Source organism: Melozone crissalis, unplaced genomic scaffold (assembly GCF_028551555.1).
Source record: "Melozone crissalis strain CALT ecotype California unplaced genomic scaffold, PUWL_Pcris_2 ptg000036l_1, whole genome shotgun sequence".
Taxonomy (NCBI): Eukaryota; Metazoa; Chordata; class Aves; order Passeriformes; family Passerellidae; genus Melozone; species Melozone crissalis.
Genome location: NW_026535814.1, coordinates 1,145,428 through 1,158,653, shown reverse-complemented (window position 1 = coordinate 1,158,653; position 13,226 = coordinate 1,145,428). Strand labels below are relative to the sequence as shown.

Sequence of the window (13,226 nt, the reverse complement as noted above, 5' to 3'; positions counted from 1 at the left end):
AATTTATTTGAAATTAAACCAAAGTATTCTTTAACATATTTATTTAAAAAAACCTTGTGATTTGGCATTTTTGCCAAATCTGCCCACTCATAAATCAGTCTCCAACAAAATTATGATTACATGAAAGTGACTTTGGTAAAATAATGCAATTTAATGCCTTCATTACTTATCTTTCTCTATTCTTGGAGATACAGAAAATTTATATCCAAACTTTCTTCTCTGAATTTCTTTTCAGGTGCAATGATATCCTTGTGTATGCAGCAGAGTAACTTTCTTGTTGTCATTCTTATTTACCTCACTGTATTTCTACAAACTCTTAATTGAGGTGAAGTTTTATCCCTTTATTTATTGACACTATTTATTTGAAAAGTGAGAATCATAACCACAAAGAGAGAAAAAGCTGTGTATACACTTGCTCCCACACATCTACCAACTGCGAGATAACAATCATATATTCATATTTTGTTCATATGCATTCTTGATTGTGTTTCTTCACCTGCTGATCCTTCTGCTTGGCTATATCCAATCACTGCTTTCTTGTGGAAACTGGTCTTTCCAGAATTCTAACCCTTCACACATGATTTCATTTTTCCATACTGCTCTGCTCCAGATTATTGCATTGCACCACAGAAAGAGCCAGTCTTTCACTTTATCTAAACATTGATTTTTTGTTGTTGTTTTGTTTTGTATTGTATTGTTTTGAGTCCAGAGAACAAATCAGAACAGGGCCTGATTTTTCACGTGAGGGATCCTGTGAACAATTGCAAAATCCATGCCTACATTTCAGTGGAGACCCTGTGCTGGCAAAATCTGACTTAGAATATATTGCCATGAAATTAAAATTTGAATTTTAAGCTTAGAATTCATTAAGTACCAGATGAATAGGAAAAACTCTGAATATCATGGGTGTTCATACATGATGGTGACTTTCATACAATTCTTTATTATGTTTGGAGGTTTTTAACCAGCTGAGTGCTAGGATTTGGATATTGTTCTGAACAAAGACATTTGCTCTGAACAATTTCTGTCAAAGTTGTGCAACTGACCTGAATGTTTAATTTAATGCCCACTTATTCAGCCAGCTGCTGATGTGTAAAAACTACCACTGGTATAACCTATCTCTTATCATAGTCACTGACATGGCTCAGCTTCACTGAGGTTGTGAAATATGAGTACTCTGCTTGACTGCAGATAAGTACACATTGTTGTATCACTAAACAGCACTTTTCCCAGTCTAGTCCTTACAACTTTTTATTCTGATTTCCTTGGTACAATCTGTGCTTTTACACGTGCCGGGGGATGGGTAGATATAAGTCCAATTGTGTCAGGAACCCACCTCTTAAAAAAGGAACCCACTAGGCCGCGGCAAAATATCCAGTATGGACAACATTGTAACCAGACCAGTGAAGAGATTTTTGCTTTTATTTCCAGCACATCAGTCTCAGAATACAAAAAGGAGACATGACAGCTCACTGATCCACCTCAAAATGTCCCCTCCAGGAGGGCTCATACAGCAATACATAAAATCATCTCAATCTAGAGTTCAGCCAATCACACACAGAAAACACATATTGACAAGCATTCTATCCAATCCCACAAAGTATACGTAATCGTAGCTAAAACAAAGACTGGTTCATAAGAGACAATGAACAGAGCTCTATCCATGCTAACCTTCTAAAGATATACATTAAATAACCTTGTTGCCATCCTAAAACCAATTCTACAGAGATCTATTGTTATTTGTCACGTCTACTGCTTGGGAAACTTTTCTGCTTGCATGGGAAACTTTTCTGCTTGCATTTGCAATGCTAACAAAACTTCAGTCTGAGGCCTATACTTTTTTAACCATTTCCTAAAAACCCTCTAACCTTATGGATTCCAACAACACGACCTTCTGCGTATATTATGAACATTTCCCACAGAGTCTTTCATTTTACTGTTATTTGCAACTTTGCAATATTTTGCTATTGCTGCCATGCAGTAGCAGACGCACAATTAACGAGAATTTTGGTATCTTTCATTCTACACAGAAGAGATGTAATACTTCTAAAGCCTGGGATTTAATGATGTTCTGTGGGAAAACAAAGATAGCAGAGCTTGGGTTTGGGGTTTTTTCACCCTGCCAAAATCTTGCTTTAGATTTCTTGTCCAACGTGACCCATTTTTCCAGAAATGATAAGCACTTATTTCTCCTGATGAAATAAACAGAAAAACACAGAGCTTGTAGAAACCTGATTTTCAAGTATTAATATATGAATGCTTGGGTTCTTTTAATTTTAGCAATTATCTATGCCTAGTGTCATTTTGCTGTTTATATTACAATTGAGATTATAGCAAAAAAAAAAAGTAAAATCAATCCTCTTACTAAGAGTTTCTTTTCAGGTGTTTTTTCTTCTTGTGTTTTCAGAGTAAGCAGGCAAGTGAAGCTGCAGAAAATGGCCCACGTGATTGAGGGGATTGCTTGCAAGAGTATTTGCAGTGTCAGCTTGAAAATACATTTTGGAAAGATGGAACGAAAAAGAGGGATGTTTTGACGCAGAATTTGGGAGGAAGAACAAAAATATTTAAAAGGAGTGAGCATCAATAACTCAATTGAATTGCTGGAAGGCATTCTTTTGCTTGTATAAGTCTAGTGCTTTTAGGCCAGGAAGCCATTTCCTCACACAGAAACTGTCCACAGCACGCTATGATAGTGGTGATGGACTAATTGCTGCATCACTAACACCTGTTAGTGTTAGTGATGTCAGCATCATCTGGAAATGGTGAGCTCAGGAGAGTGCCTGAAATCACATCCTGGGCGGGGGGGGTAAGGGAGGAGGGGTATAATTAATAAGCTTGTGAAAGGGCTGAGTGGTGCTTCTGCACAAAAGGAGAACAAATCATGGATACATCGAGCCATGGAGTGCAAGGAGAGCTATTCTGACTTGGAGTGAGAGAAGATGTGTGGTGATAGCCAGATCTCCTGGGTAATAGGGCTTGCTGGGAGCTGGGGCTGTTGTGAGGCAGTTAGGATGTGAGCAGGAGAAGGGCTGCTCAGCAAGGGCCTGAGGCTGCTGTCAGAGCAAGAATAAGCTCTGAAGGAGGCTCAGAGTCTGCAGCAGCAGCAGGGTGCTGACACACTGGAGGTTGCTTACGGGGCCTTTGCCCAGGAGGTGAGGACATGAGTCATGTAACTCTCTCTTCAACCTTCTGGTAATGGAATGACCATTGCTAAGCAGCCTGGCGAGGGCACATTTGATGCCTCCACTGAAATGGGAAAGTTGTTTCCTTTGGACTGGAAAATATTACATTTATTGATTTTTTTAAAAAATCAGTCTTAAAAATTACAATCTAGCATTTTGAATAGTTGCTGCTCAAGCTTGTTTATAATTTCTGTCTCACCAGGTTCTGTAAGGTGGCGCTTGCAGCTAAAATTGTTAATGAAAGAAAGCCTTTTTTGTGTGACCCTTATCAAGTTCTAAAAATTGTTCTCATATTTAGTCAAGGAGTTCTAGAAACACTTAGTTTATAAAGCCTGACTATGTGTGGGAAAATACTGACTTGACCACTGGGTTTTCAGAAGTTTGAAATTGTTACACGAGCTTAACTTTTCAATAAATTGGTTCTCATACTACATGGAAAAATCTCTAGAAACTTAACTTTCCTCACTCAGTTCATATAGCAGGAGAATCACATATGCATGGTATAAAAATTATCAATTCCTTAAATGCTGTTAGTAAACGAAATAAGTCTTTGTGTTTCTCCTTCATGAGAGAGAAATTGTAGTGTTTTGGAACCTAGCATATACCGAATTAATGTGTGTATATATATATATATGTGTGTGTGTGTATATATATATATATATTTATATATACATATGAACATGTCTACATATAAACATTATACTTACGTATTTAAACTTATAAAAGGGTAGATTTTACACTTAACCAAACGTATCTGTTGATCTACTGAATGGACCCAATTTTCTTCTCTCTCTTTCTCTCCCTCTGCCCCCACCACCTCTTTCACCCTACCTTTTTATTTTTGGCATGAGAATGAGAATGAACAAAAATTACCCCTGTTGTCTTGGCTGTATGGCTTAATCCACTGAACTAAAGACTTGGAGTGAAAAAGGAAAAAAAGGAAGAAACCTACATCAGCAATAACATTGACAAAAATAAAATTCTGTTCTTCTTGTGCATCAAAAAAATGTCACTTTCTATTTTTCAAATGTTTATGCACTCAAGGGTCCCCTACAGGGTATTTAGATGGCTCATATGCATAATATTAAATGCAATACTGCAACACTGAGGTCTTGCTTGTTAAATTCTTCTTGGAAGGTTCTTCATGCACATAGAAAATTGCTTCACTATAGACAGCCCTTACTCAAGTGTAACCCTATTGCAACTCTTGCTGAAGAAACAGTTATTCCAATGAGATAGTAACTTATTTTCAGGAGTAGGCTACTGGAGCGTGTTTGTGAGGACTGCAGTCCTCACAGAAGGAAAGTGCTTTATGTAGAATGACACAGTTGTAGAAATTATCTGAGGATAAACACAACAAAGAGAATACCATGTTAGTGATTATCCTGTATTTCTTTTTTTAAAAAGTGAGTTAGACATAATATTGTTGAATGGTCCTTCTTTTTCCCAACATAAAGTCTTTTGATACTATTTGAAATTGCATTACTAGGAAATGAAGTAAACAGGTTTTTGTGTGTATGTTTAATGGGTTGTTATGAAAGCAGAGTTAAACTGCTTTGTGTTTTAATTTCTTTCAAAAGTCCCTGTCCTGTAAACACCTTGCTTCCAACCGTGGCAGGTTTCTGTATCCCCATACTGAATGCAGGGGGCTTCTGCATAGATTCACTTCCCTGCCACTGTGCTAATATTTGCTGGCTCAGGGCTGAATGCACATGCCTACCTCTACATGCATTAGTCATACCAATGAACACAAATGAGGGAGGTGACCTCATGAAACAGCTACATCAGGGATGTAAAGTACATTATTCTTAAGGTTGTTCTGCAAACACATCTGGAACTGCAGCCTGACACCACCTGAAAGACTGCCAAATGATAAGAACCTTTCATTTGACATAGTCAAATTGATAAGGTGAATGATTAGCAGCACCTAACTACATAATGCAGCCTTTGGATATGATTAACTTTTTAAAGAAAAGAAACAAAACCCAGCAACTAGTATGTTTCTAACATGATTAGCAAAAGCACTTCTGAGAAATGTTTTCTGCAAAATGTGCTGTTGTATTTCATGTCATTACGTATTTTAAAAAGCAAAATGTATTCACTTCAGAGAATGACAGTATCTGGAGGATATAAGCAGTGAATGTCCTTGCCTATAATATGTTTACGTATCTTTGAAATTTGAAAAAAGATGTTTTTCACAGTTTCATTGAATATCTTGAGGTAATGAATGGCACTGCATTTAAATTATAAATTATGTCTTTCCATTTCTCTTTTGACTGTCTGAACTTTGTTACAGCTTCAGAATAACAACTTGTGCTAACCACAGGCATAAAATTATTCAGCACTCCTTCTATCCGAAGTGTATTTTTTACCCAGACATGCAAAGCACACAATTATTATGTTAAGGCAATATTCATATGTAATATTAATGTTCTTATAATTTTACCTAAAAAATGATGGAAAATATGTGCTCTCTCATATCATTTAGGTTAATGTGCACTCTAAAAATAATACTTCATAACCCTAAATTTCCTTGTATGCTTACATCTCTGTGGTATGCTTTCCAATATTCAACACTTGGCCACAGCATGCAGCTAATATTCCAGTAGTCTCCTTTCTTCTTTTATTTATCTGATCTGCTTTGGGGTATGTCTTGAAGCAATGCTGCTTTATGTGCATGGGATGCACACGGCTAAATCTGGAGTTTTGGTGCCATCCGATGGACTTGCTACTGGAAGTTGTGTTCCCACACTCCTTAATCAAAGCGTCCATGTCTTTTCCCCAGTTCCTCAAGGGCTGCTTGCAAGATTGCTGATATATTTGGCCTAGTGCTAAAGACAGGTAAGACTTGTGTAGATCTTTAGCTCCGTCCTCCCTAAGTATCTAAATACTGTTGGCACAACCTGCTCTCTCCTGGCTGCCAGAAAGTGAGAGTCAGCCATCAACCTGTATGTGATGCTTTCTGGTGAGGAGGCAATGAGACAAGATATTGGCCTGTAACAGTCTGCAACTTATCACCTATTTTTGGGCTATGGAAACAACACAGGAAAGCCAAGCTCAAGTTGTATTTGAGGCAAAATGGGACAGGTTCTGTCCGGGTTGCTTGTATTTTTGCCCTTGAAAAAGAGTTTAGTCTGGTCTTTTTGGTTAGATTCAAATAGTTTGGAACTTCAGGTGGTAAAATGGTAGCAAGCTAAGTACAAAAAATACCCCCCTAAGTTAAACAGATACTGCTCACTCCTGCAAAATTATCTTCTGTATTGGTCATTCTCTAGGCTGATATTTTTGTCTAGCAAATATTTTTCTAAAAGAGATTTACTGCATGAACCTCCACTAATAGTAATACCTATCATGTAATGCCTTAAAACAGAATAGCTGCTTTGAGTAAAAATCCTCACAGTCACCTTGGCAAACTGTAAATTATGGTTTTATTCCCTTTTCACATCAATAGAGTTGTACACAGAGGTAGAGTTTATTTATAGGTAAAGTACAAGATATTATCAGAACTCAGATTAAAACTAGGATTTTTCAAGTGCTTTTCATTTTCTTAGGGACTGCATGTTTCTATTTCATTTGCCCTTTTACTCTAATACAAATGAATTTATTAAGATAAGAATGTCAAAGCAAAATACCAGAAACATCTTAGTGTAAGTATTTGTGCATCATTCTACCCCTAAAATTCGTGATTCATGTCTTGGTAGAGGAGCACCACATCTGCATCAGTGTATTGCACATAGAATCAAAGAAGGGAGCTTTTATCTGCATCAGTGTATTGCACATAGAATCAAAGAAGGGAGCTTTTGTCATTTAAAGTTTGATTTAAATTTTAAAAAATGACTAAGCAGCATAGCAAACATTTTTCTAATGTTCTTAAAAATTCTGTGTTTCAGAGTGTGGCTACTGACCCATCTTCCTGAGGAGAATGGCTGAGATGTCTTTGAAATTATTCCTGGAATTCGACCAGCATGAGATCTCTACCAAACTGAGGTAATACTGTTGAAAGGCAAGAAATCTGAGGTGATGTATGTCCAACTGTCTGTGCATTGACAATGTCAACTGCTGAAAACATTCCCCATGCCTGGGGCCAAAGGAAACAGTCAGAATGGGTAAACCTGAGGACATCAGTCTCTTCTGAGGGATATTTGGTTGGTGAAGCCAAAAGCTTTTCTAGGTAATATCTAGATCCAGGTTTTACTAATAATGATAGCCCAGACTTCTGCCATAATGAAGTACCTTCTTGGAGGTTAACTAACTAGTTATTTACCTAACAATACTCAGCATAATGTCAAGCACAGGAATGGTGTCGCTTTTGGTTAGTTTGTAGAGCCTTTAAAACCTCAGAAATTTCACTATGAGAAAACCAGACAATTTAAAATGATAGCGTGGGCAGTAAAATTATGTAGCGTATTACTACTAAGCCTTCTGCTAGAAAATTCACAAATTCTTCTTTCTTTAACTCTTCACCAGAACAGGTTTTGGTTACAATTCTTTTCTGTCAGGGTGGACCTGACATGAAATGATGTCAAAAATCAGTCACATTAGGATTACACACATAAATAAGACAAGTACAATTTGCCAAGTGATATGCATGAAAATGAATTTTTTTGCTATGGAATGATTTTTTTGAAATGTTTTCTTTAAATGGTATTAGCTAGAAAGCAGCAGAAAATATGCCCTGGTCTATACCAGGAGGTATATCTGTCTCACTCTGTTTCATCAAGCTTACATAAGTTATGTATGGCATTTTCATTATGGATAGTAGTCTGGCCTTAGAAAGATATCAATTATTATGAAATATGTTTCATTAATTGTTTCTCTCTTGTGAGGATTTAAAGAATAGTTTGTGTTGAAAAGAGCAAATGATAAACACTGTTTGTTAAGATCTCTGTAGTGTAAAATAAAATACTGCCTCTCCTAATAATTTCAGCAAGACAAAATTGGTACCCTTTTAATTATGTTTAATTATGTTTAATTATTGTTTAATTATGTTCAATTATTTAATTATGCTATATGTACATTGTGCTTCTGACACCTTTGCTGGGAGGAGGAGTAACTTGCCAACATTACTGGCATTATGCAACCTGAAAAACCTGCACCCCCCAAAAAATCAGGGTGTTCAAGTTACTATCAGAAAACAAATTAAAATGCTAAACCCATTGCAAACAATATGCTTCATGTTCAGAAATTCCATTTACTCCAAAGGTGTGACCTGATTTCAGTGGGAAGTCTGTAAACAGAGGGTTGAAAATCTAGGTTCTTAATATCAAAATCCTCACTCCAAAAATACGAAGGACAAAGGATGAAACTGATATTAAGAAAAGTATGAACAAAAATGTTTTTCACAAGTCTGTCAATGTCAGTAATTTCTCTCAGTTGTCAAAACTCATGTTTACAGAAGTTAATTCACAGATAATATCTTATGTACTGGAAGATTTATAGGTATCTAAACATTTCTTAAAGACAAAAGTTGCTGCACTTCCTAATAACTCTCTCAATTGCATATCTGTTCTCAAGTTAAATATGTAACAATACATATATTTATATATATACAGTTCTCTTTAAGAGAAAGTATGCACAAAATTGTGTATGTATTCAGATTGGTATACATGCAAATGCCTCTGTAATTTCTAGTGGTCCCTAATTCTAGAAGAATGGAACGCTTATGCTGTTGAAGGTCTTCATTAAAACATACATTATTCTATAATACAAGTAATATCTAATTTAAGAAATATTTTATTAATATGAAGTTCAACAAAATGCTTAATCTCTTCAGGATTTTAGTGCTACCTCCTATCTGTGAAGCCATCCATAAGATCTCAGACTGAGTTTGCTGTTGTTGCTCACCTCAGTCTTACTTTAGATATACGTACCTCAGGCGCTGGTCTTCCCCAGTAAAAAGGGACTAAAGACAACAGAAAAGGTAGCTTATCTAGAAGAGGGTGAAAAACAGTATTCCATAACAATTAAGACTCCTGGAAAGCAGCAAATACCTTAACTGAAGGTATTCTTAATAATTAATTTAAGAACCTGATTTAAGCTGAACGCAGGACAACAAATTACCTTGCTATTCTATGCAACCATTTCTTCAGGAAAGCTTTGAGATGTCAGTGTAAATTCCAGTGTAGGTACATCCCAGTTTTTAAGGATACTGCAAAGACTCACCAAGCTAGCCAATAGCATCAAGGTGCCTTCCCCCTGGAAAAGGATTTGGATGGGACAAATTTTATGTTCAGCTCAGCTGACTTGGATCAGTAAGGTGGGTGTAGTTGATGTGGTGTCTGTACATACTTCATATTCTGAAAAAATAGATCATTTTTGTATAATAGAAACAGGGTTTTTTTACTTTTTAGAAATCATAAAACTTGTACAGCAGCAGAATTAGCTGCTCTACTTTTTGCCTGTATCGCCTGATGAATCTGGAATTTGTGAGATTCATGAATGTGGCAATCATGAATAAGGCAATGAGGCAAATCAACTTTGCAAGCTGAGCAAGACTGAGTGTCCTCATCTAGAAACTGTCCATTCCTGATGAAGGGGAATAGTTCTGACTTTCTCTGTAGAGATAAGAAATAGAGGCAGCCAATTATAAGGGCAGGTAGAAGGATTTAGGTAGAATTTAGGCTGGCAGCATCCAGGCCAGCTTTATTTATGTAACTCCTGTGTTCTGGCATCTCCTCTACCTTTATGTCTGATAGGCCAGAGCCTGGTGGTCAATTTGATATGTTTGGAGAGTTGAACATGCTCCAAATAAGGTGACTTCTTTTTTTTCTTTTCTTTTTTTTCCTGAAAAGTAAGGGTCCTGAGCAAAGCTCCGTCAACAGCATCTTCCACTCTCCTGCCACAACCCCCACTACGACCCATCACTTGATGATTTTATGCTTTGAGGTTTTTTGGCGGGTTTTCATTTTGGCTTTTTTTTTTTTTTTTTGAGGAGGGAGAGGGGAGGCCTTTTGGTTTTTTTGTTTTATTAAATTGTGTCATAAAATGAGCAACCCTACTCAGAAAGAGCAATATTTCAGTAACTGGGATGAGAGCTAGTGGCAAAATAAATGTCAGCAGCAAACCCAAACATCTCTTTACCTACTCTTTGTATCATAGATGCTCTTCAGTTTTAATTAACTGATCAGCACAAAAAGTGATAGTCTTCCTCTTCTTCCAGGGTCTACATCTTAGTTGTTTTGTCACCATTTTACAGAAAAAGTGTGTAAGGCAGTGGAGCATATATGGCAAAAATAAAAAGACAACCTCCTCTTGCATTAGAGTCTTGGAAAACTGTCAGTTTGTGAGTTCAGTCTTAAAGTTACACTAGAAGAGAATTGTGCATTTGAGTTTTTGAAAGTTTAGCAGAGTAAGAATGAAAGCTTCCCTTGAAACCATTATGATATTGTCACATAGTGTTTTTCTTATTTATTTAGTCAGCAGAGGTTGATGGTAGGACCTTCAAAGCTGTAGCATAAGCTGCATTTATTTGAGCCAACAGAGTAACCAATAACCGTGGTCAGACACTTTCCTGTACGTGGGCAGTGCTTGGAGACGTATCACATATATTTTGCCTCCAAGATATGCATGAGTGGAATTTAGGGTAGGTGGGCTGCTGGGCTCTGCATCTGGAGCTGGGGTGGGCTTGGTAGCCCTACAGTTCTACAAGAATCGTAATCCTATGACAATTTTATTTGCAAAGTGGGTATTTGTTGGCTGCTGTGAAGGGAAAATCATACTGAGAAACAAGGCTTTATATAACAGAAAAGAATTCTTCTTTGCACAATGGAGACATGTCCCAGTTTAGAGACAAGTTTAGGAGAAAATTCCCTGGAATAAGTGTTCCCTCTAAAAGGATTCAAACAATCCCTTTCTGTCAACAGGAAACAAATACCAGTGAATGAAAGTGAAAAAAACCCCAAATAAACAGCTGTTTATTGACAGTTTGCCCACATGGTACAGGAAAAAGGTAAAGAAATGCTAGATATTGAAATGTCAGACCTTAACTCCCCCCCCCCACCCTGACCCTGGAACAAAACCCAAAAACGCCAGGGAAAGAAAAAAACAGCAGCTGGACACATAGTGGGTAGAAAATGGCATGGGCATTCAGGAAAAAAAACCAAACAAAAAAAAAAAAAGAGATTCCAATAGCAGTTCAGGCAAACAGATGTGAACCTGGTGACTCTGGTGTCGTTCCCCTCTTCACAGCAGAGGAAGCAGATGGGCTTAGTGTGCTTTCTCTCAGTGGCTGGGCTTTTTCTGAGGTGTGGAGCCAAAAAAGAGCAGCCTCTTGCCTTTCCTGCCAGTTCAACTGAACCCCTCTCCTGCCAGTAATCCTCTTTAATCTTACACCAAAACCAAACAGTCCAGTTCACTTTGAAAAAGATGCCAAAGGATTGCTGCTGCTGCCTCTCCAAGGACATGGAAGGATAAGAAAGCTCCTTGCCTGGACTAACAAAAAAGCCAAGCTAGCCAAGCAGAAAACCCCAGATTGCACGGCACCCTGGATGCCATGGGAATGAGGCTTCGGAAAAAAAGGACATGCCAGAATGCCAAGGCTTCCTACTCTCCCAGACCCACCCTAGAGATACAGCAACCTGTATTGGGCATAAAGCAGAGGATTAGGAAATAGAGTACCGTCATAAAAAGACAGAAAGAAAATGAAAGAGTCCTTTTGTTTCTTAAATCACATCCAAGTGTATTTTCCTTCCATAAATCAACATTCTAAAGCTCATGGTGTTTTAGGGGTTTTACCTTTAGATGCTATATATAAATCCCTTTGCAATGGTGGGAGTGCTATAAAAGTATGCAAACATATGCACATATGTATTTATTTAAATAAAAGTAGGGGACAGAACATGGCATATTTAAAGGCACAGGGCAACAAGAATACCCTTGGAGAGCTCTGTCTGAAGATGGCAAGGTTGGTTCTATTTTCAGTGATGGTCTTTTCAGTTTTAGCTCATTCTCTGGAGTAAAATATTTTAATTAAATACAGTTTTTTCATTGATTATATAGTCTGTTCAAGATATGGTACAAAGCTAAAGCTGTAAGAAAATCATTGATAGATGTTTAATTTGGATTAATTCCAAATCCACTGAGTATCATTGCACCACAGTTTTTTGTTTACAGCTCAGCCACCATCAATCTGGACTTCTGAAAAATCAGTATAAAAGTGTCAAAGGCCCAGTTTAAATACAGGCCAATATTAGGCTGCACAGGGGAAGAGCAGGGAATCAGACACATTTTTTGACTTAAAATGTCTTCTCTGACTTCTAGAAAAATCTTAGCATGTACTTGTATAAAAATAGTATTTTTCTTCTTGGTAAAAAGTAGATTAGGAAATTTTTTTAAATTTCCATAAGAGAGAAAATGCCTGTATTTGATTACAACATAAACACGTGAAAATATGTGGTTCTGGATGAATATTTGTACATATATAAAGAAAAATCAGATTTTGACAGCTGAAACGGAAACAATACTTCCACTCACCATCTCCAGCAACATAAGGTAGGATGAAAGCAACTGCAGTGGTGAGCCACCCAAAACTAACAGCAACTCAGAGCAAATGAGTCAGTCCAAGTACACATTCTACCTGATGAATAAGCCAAAACCAACCCTAAATAGGTTTATTTTCCTGTTTGAAATCTGTTGAAAGCTTCAGAGATAACTTTGAATGCCTATAGCTATTGCTTCCCTTCTGCATTAGAGGCTGGTGAACACCTTGCATCAATGTCAAGAAACGTCTGTTCATATCTTTGAGTGATTTGCTGTAGTTGACTCTGCTCTTCTGTGTATGAATAGTCTTAGAAAGTAGTTTATTGGAGAAAACAATCACTCACAGAAAATTTTAAATAATTACTAAACACTCATGATGTGGAAATTATCATTCACAGCCATGAGCATTAAAAGTCTCATTTCAAAATATTATTAGCCCAGCAAGAGAAAATCTTATGTTACTTATATAACCAAATAGGGATATTGATTTAGAAATAATTATTTTAGATAAAAAGTATTCGTTATTTATTAAATAACAAAATATATCAAATGTGTCTTTGATATAAG

The 13,226-nt window shown here is 36.9% G+C and overlaps 1 long non-coding RNA gene across 2 annotated transcripts in view; it reads left to right on the top strand.

Moving 5' to 3' along the window:
• The window catches only part of LOC128941672 (uncharacterized), a 110,757-nt gene that overhangs the window by 34,055 nt on the left and 63,476 nt on the right, over nucleotides 1-13,226 (top strand). For both annotated transcript variants that reach the window (XR_008483569.1, XR_008483570.1), the window contains exon 2: nucleotides 7,073-7,169. This is a non-coding gene — a long non-coding RNA (uncharacterized LOC128941672). The remainder of the gene's footprint in view (nucleotides 1-7,072; nucleotides 7,170-13,226) is intronic.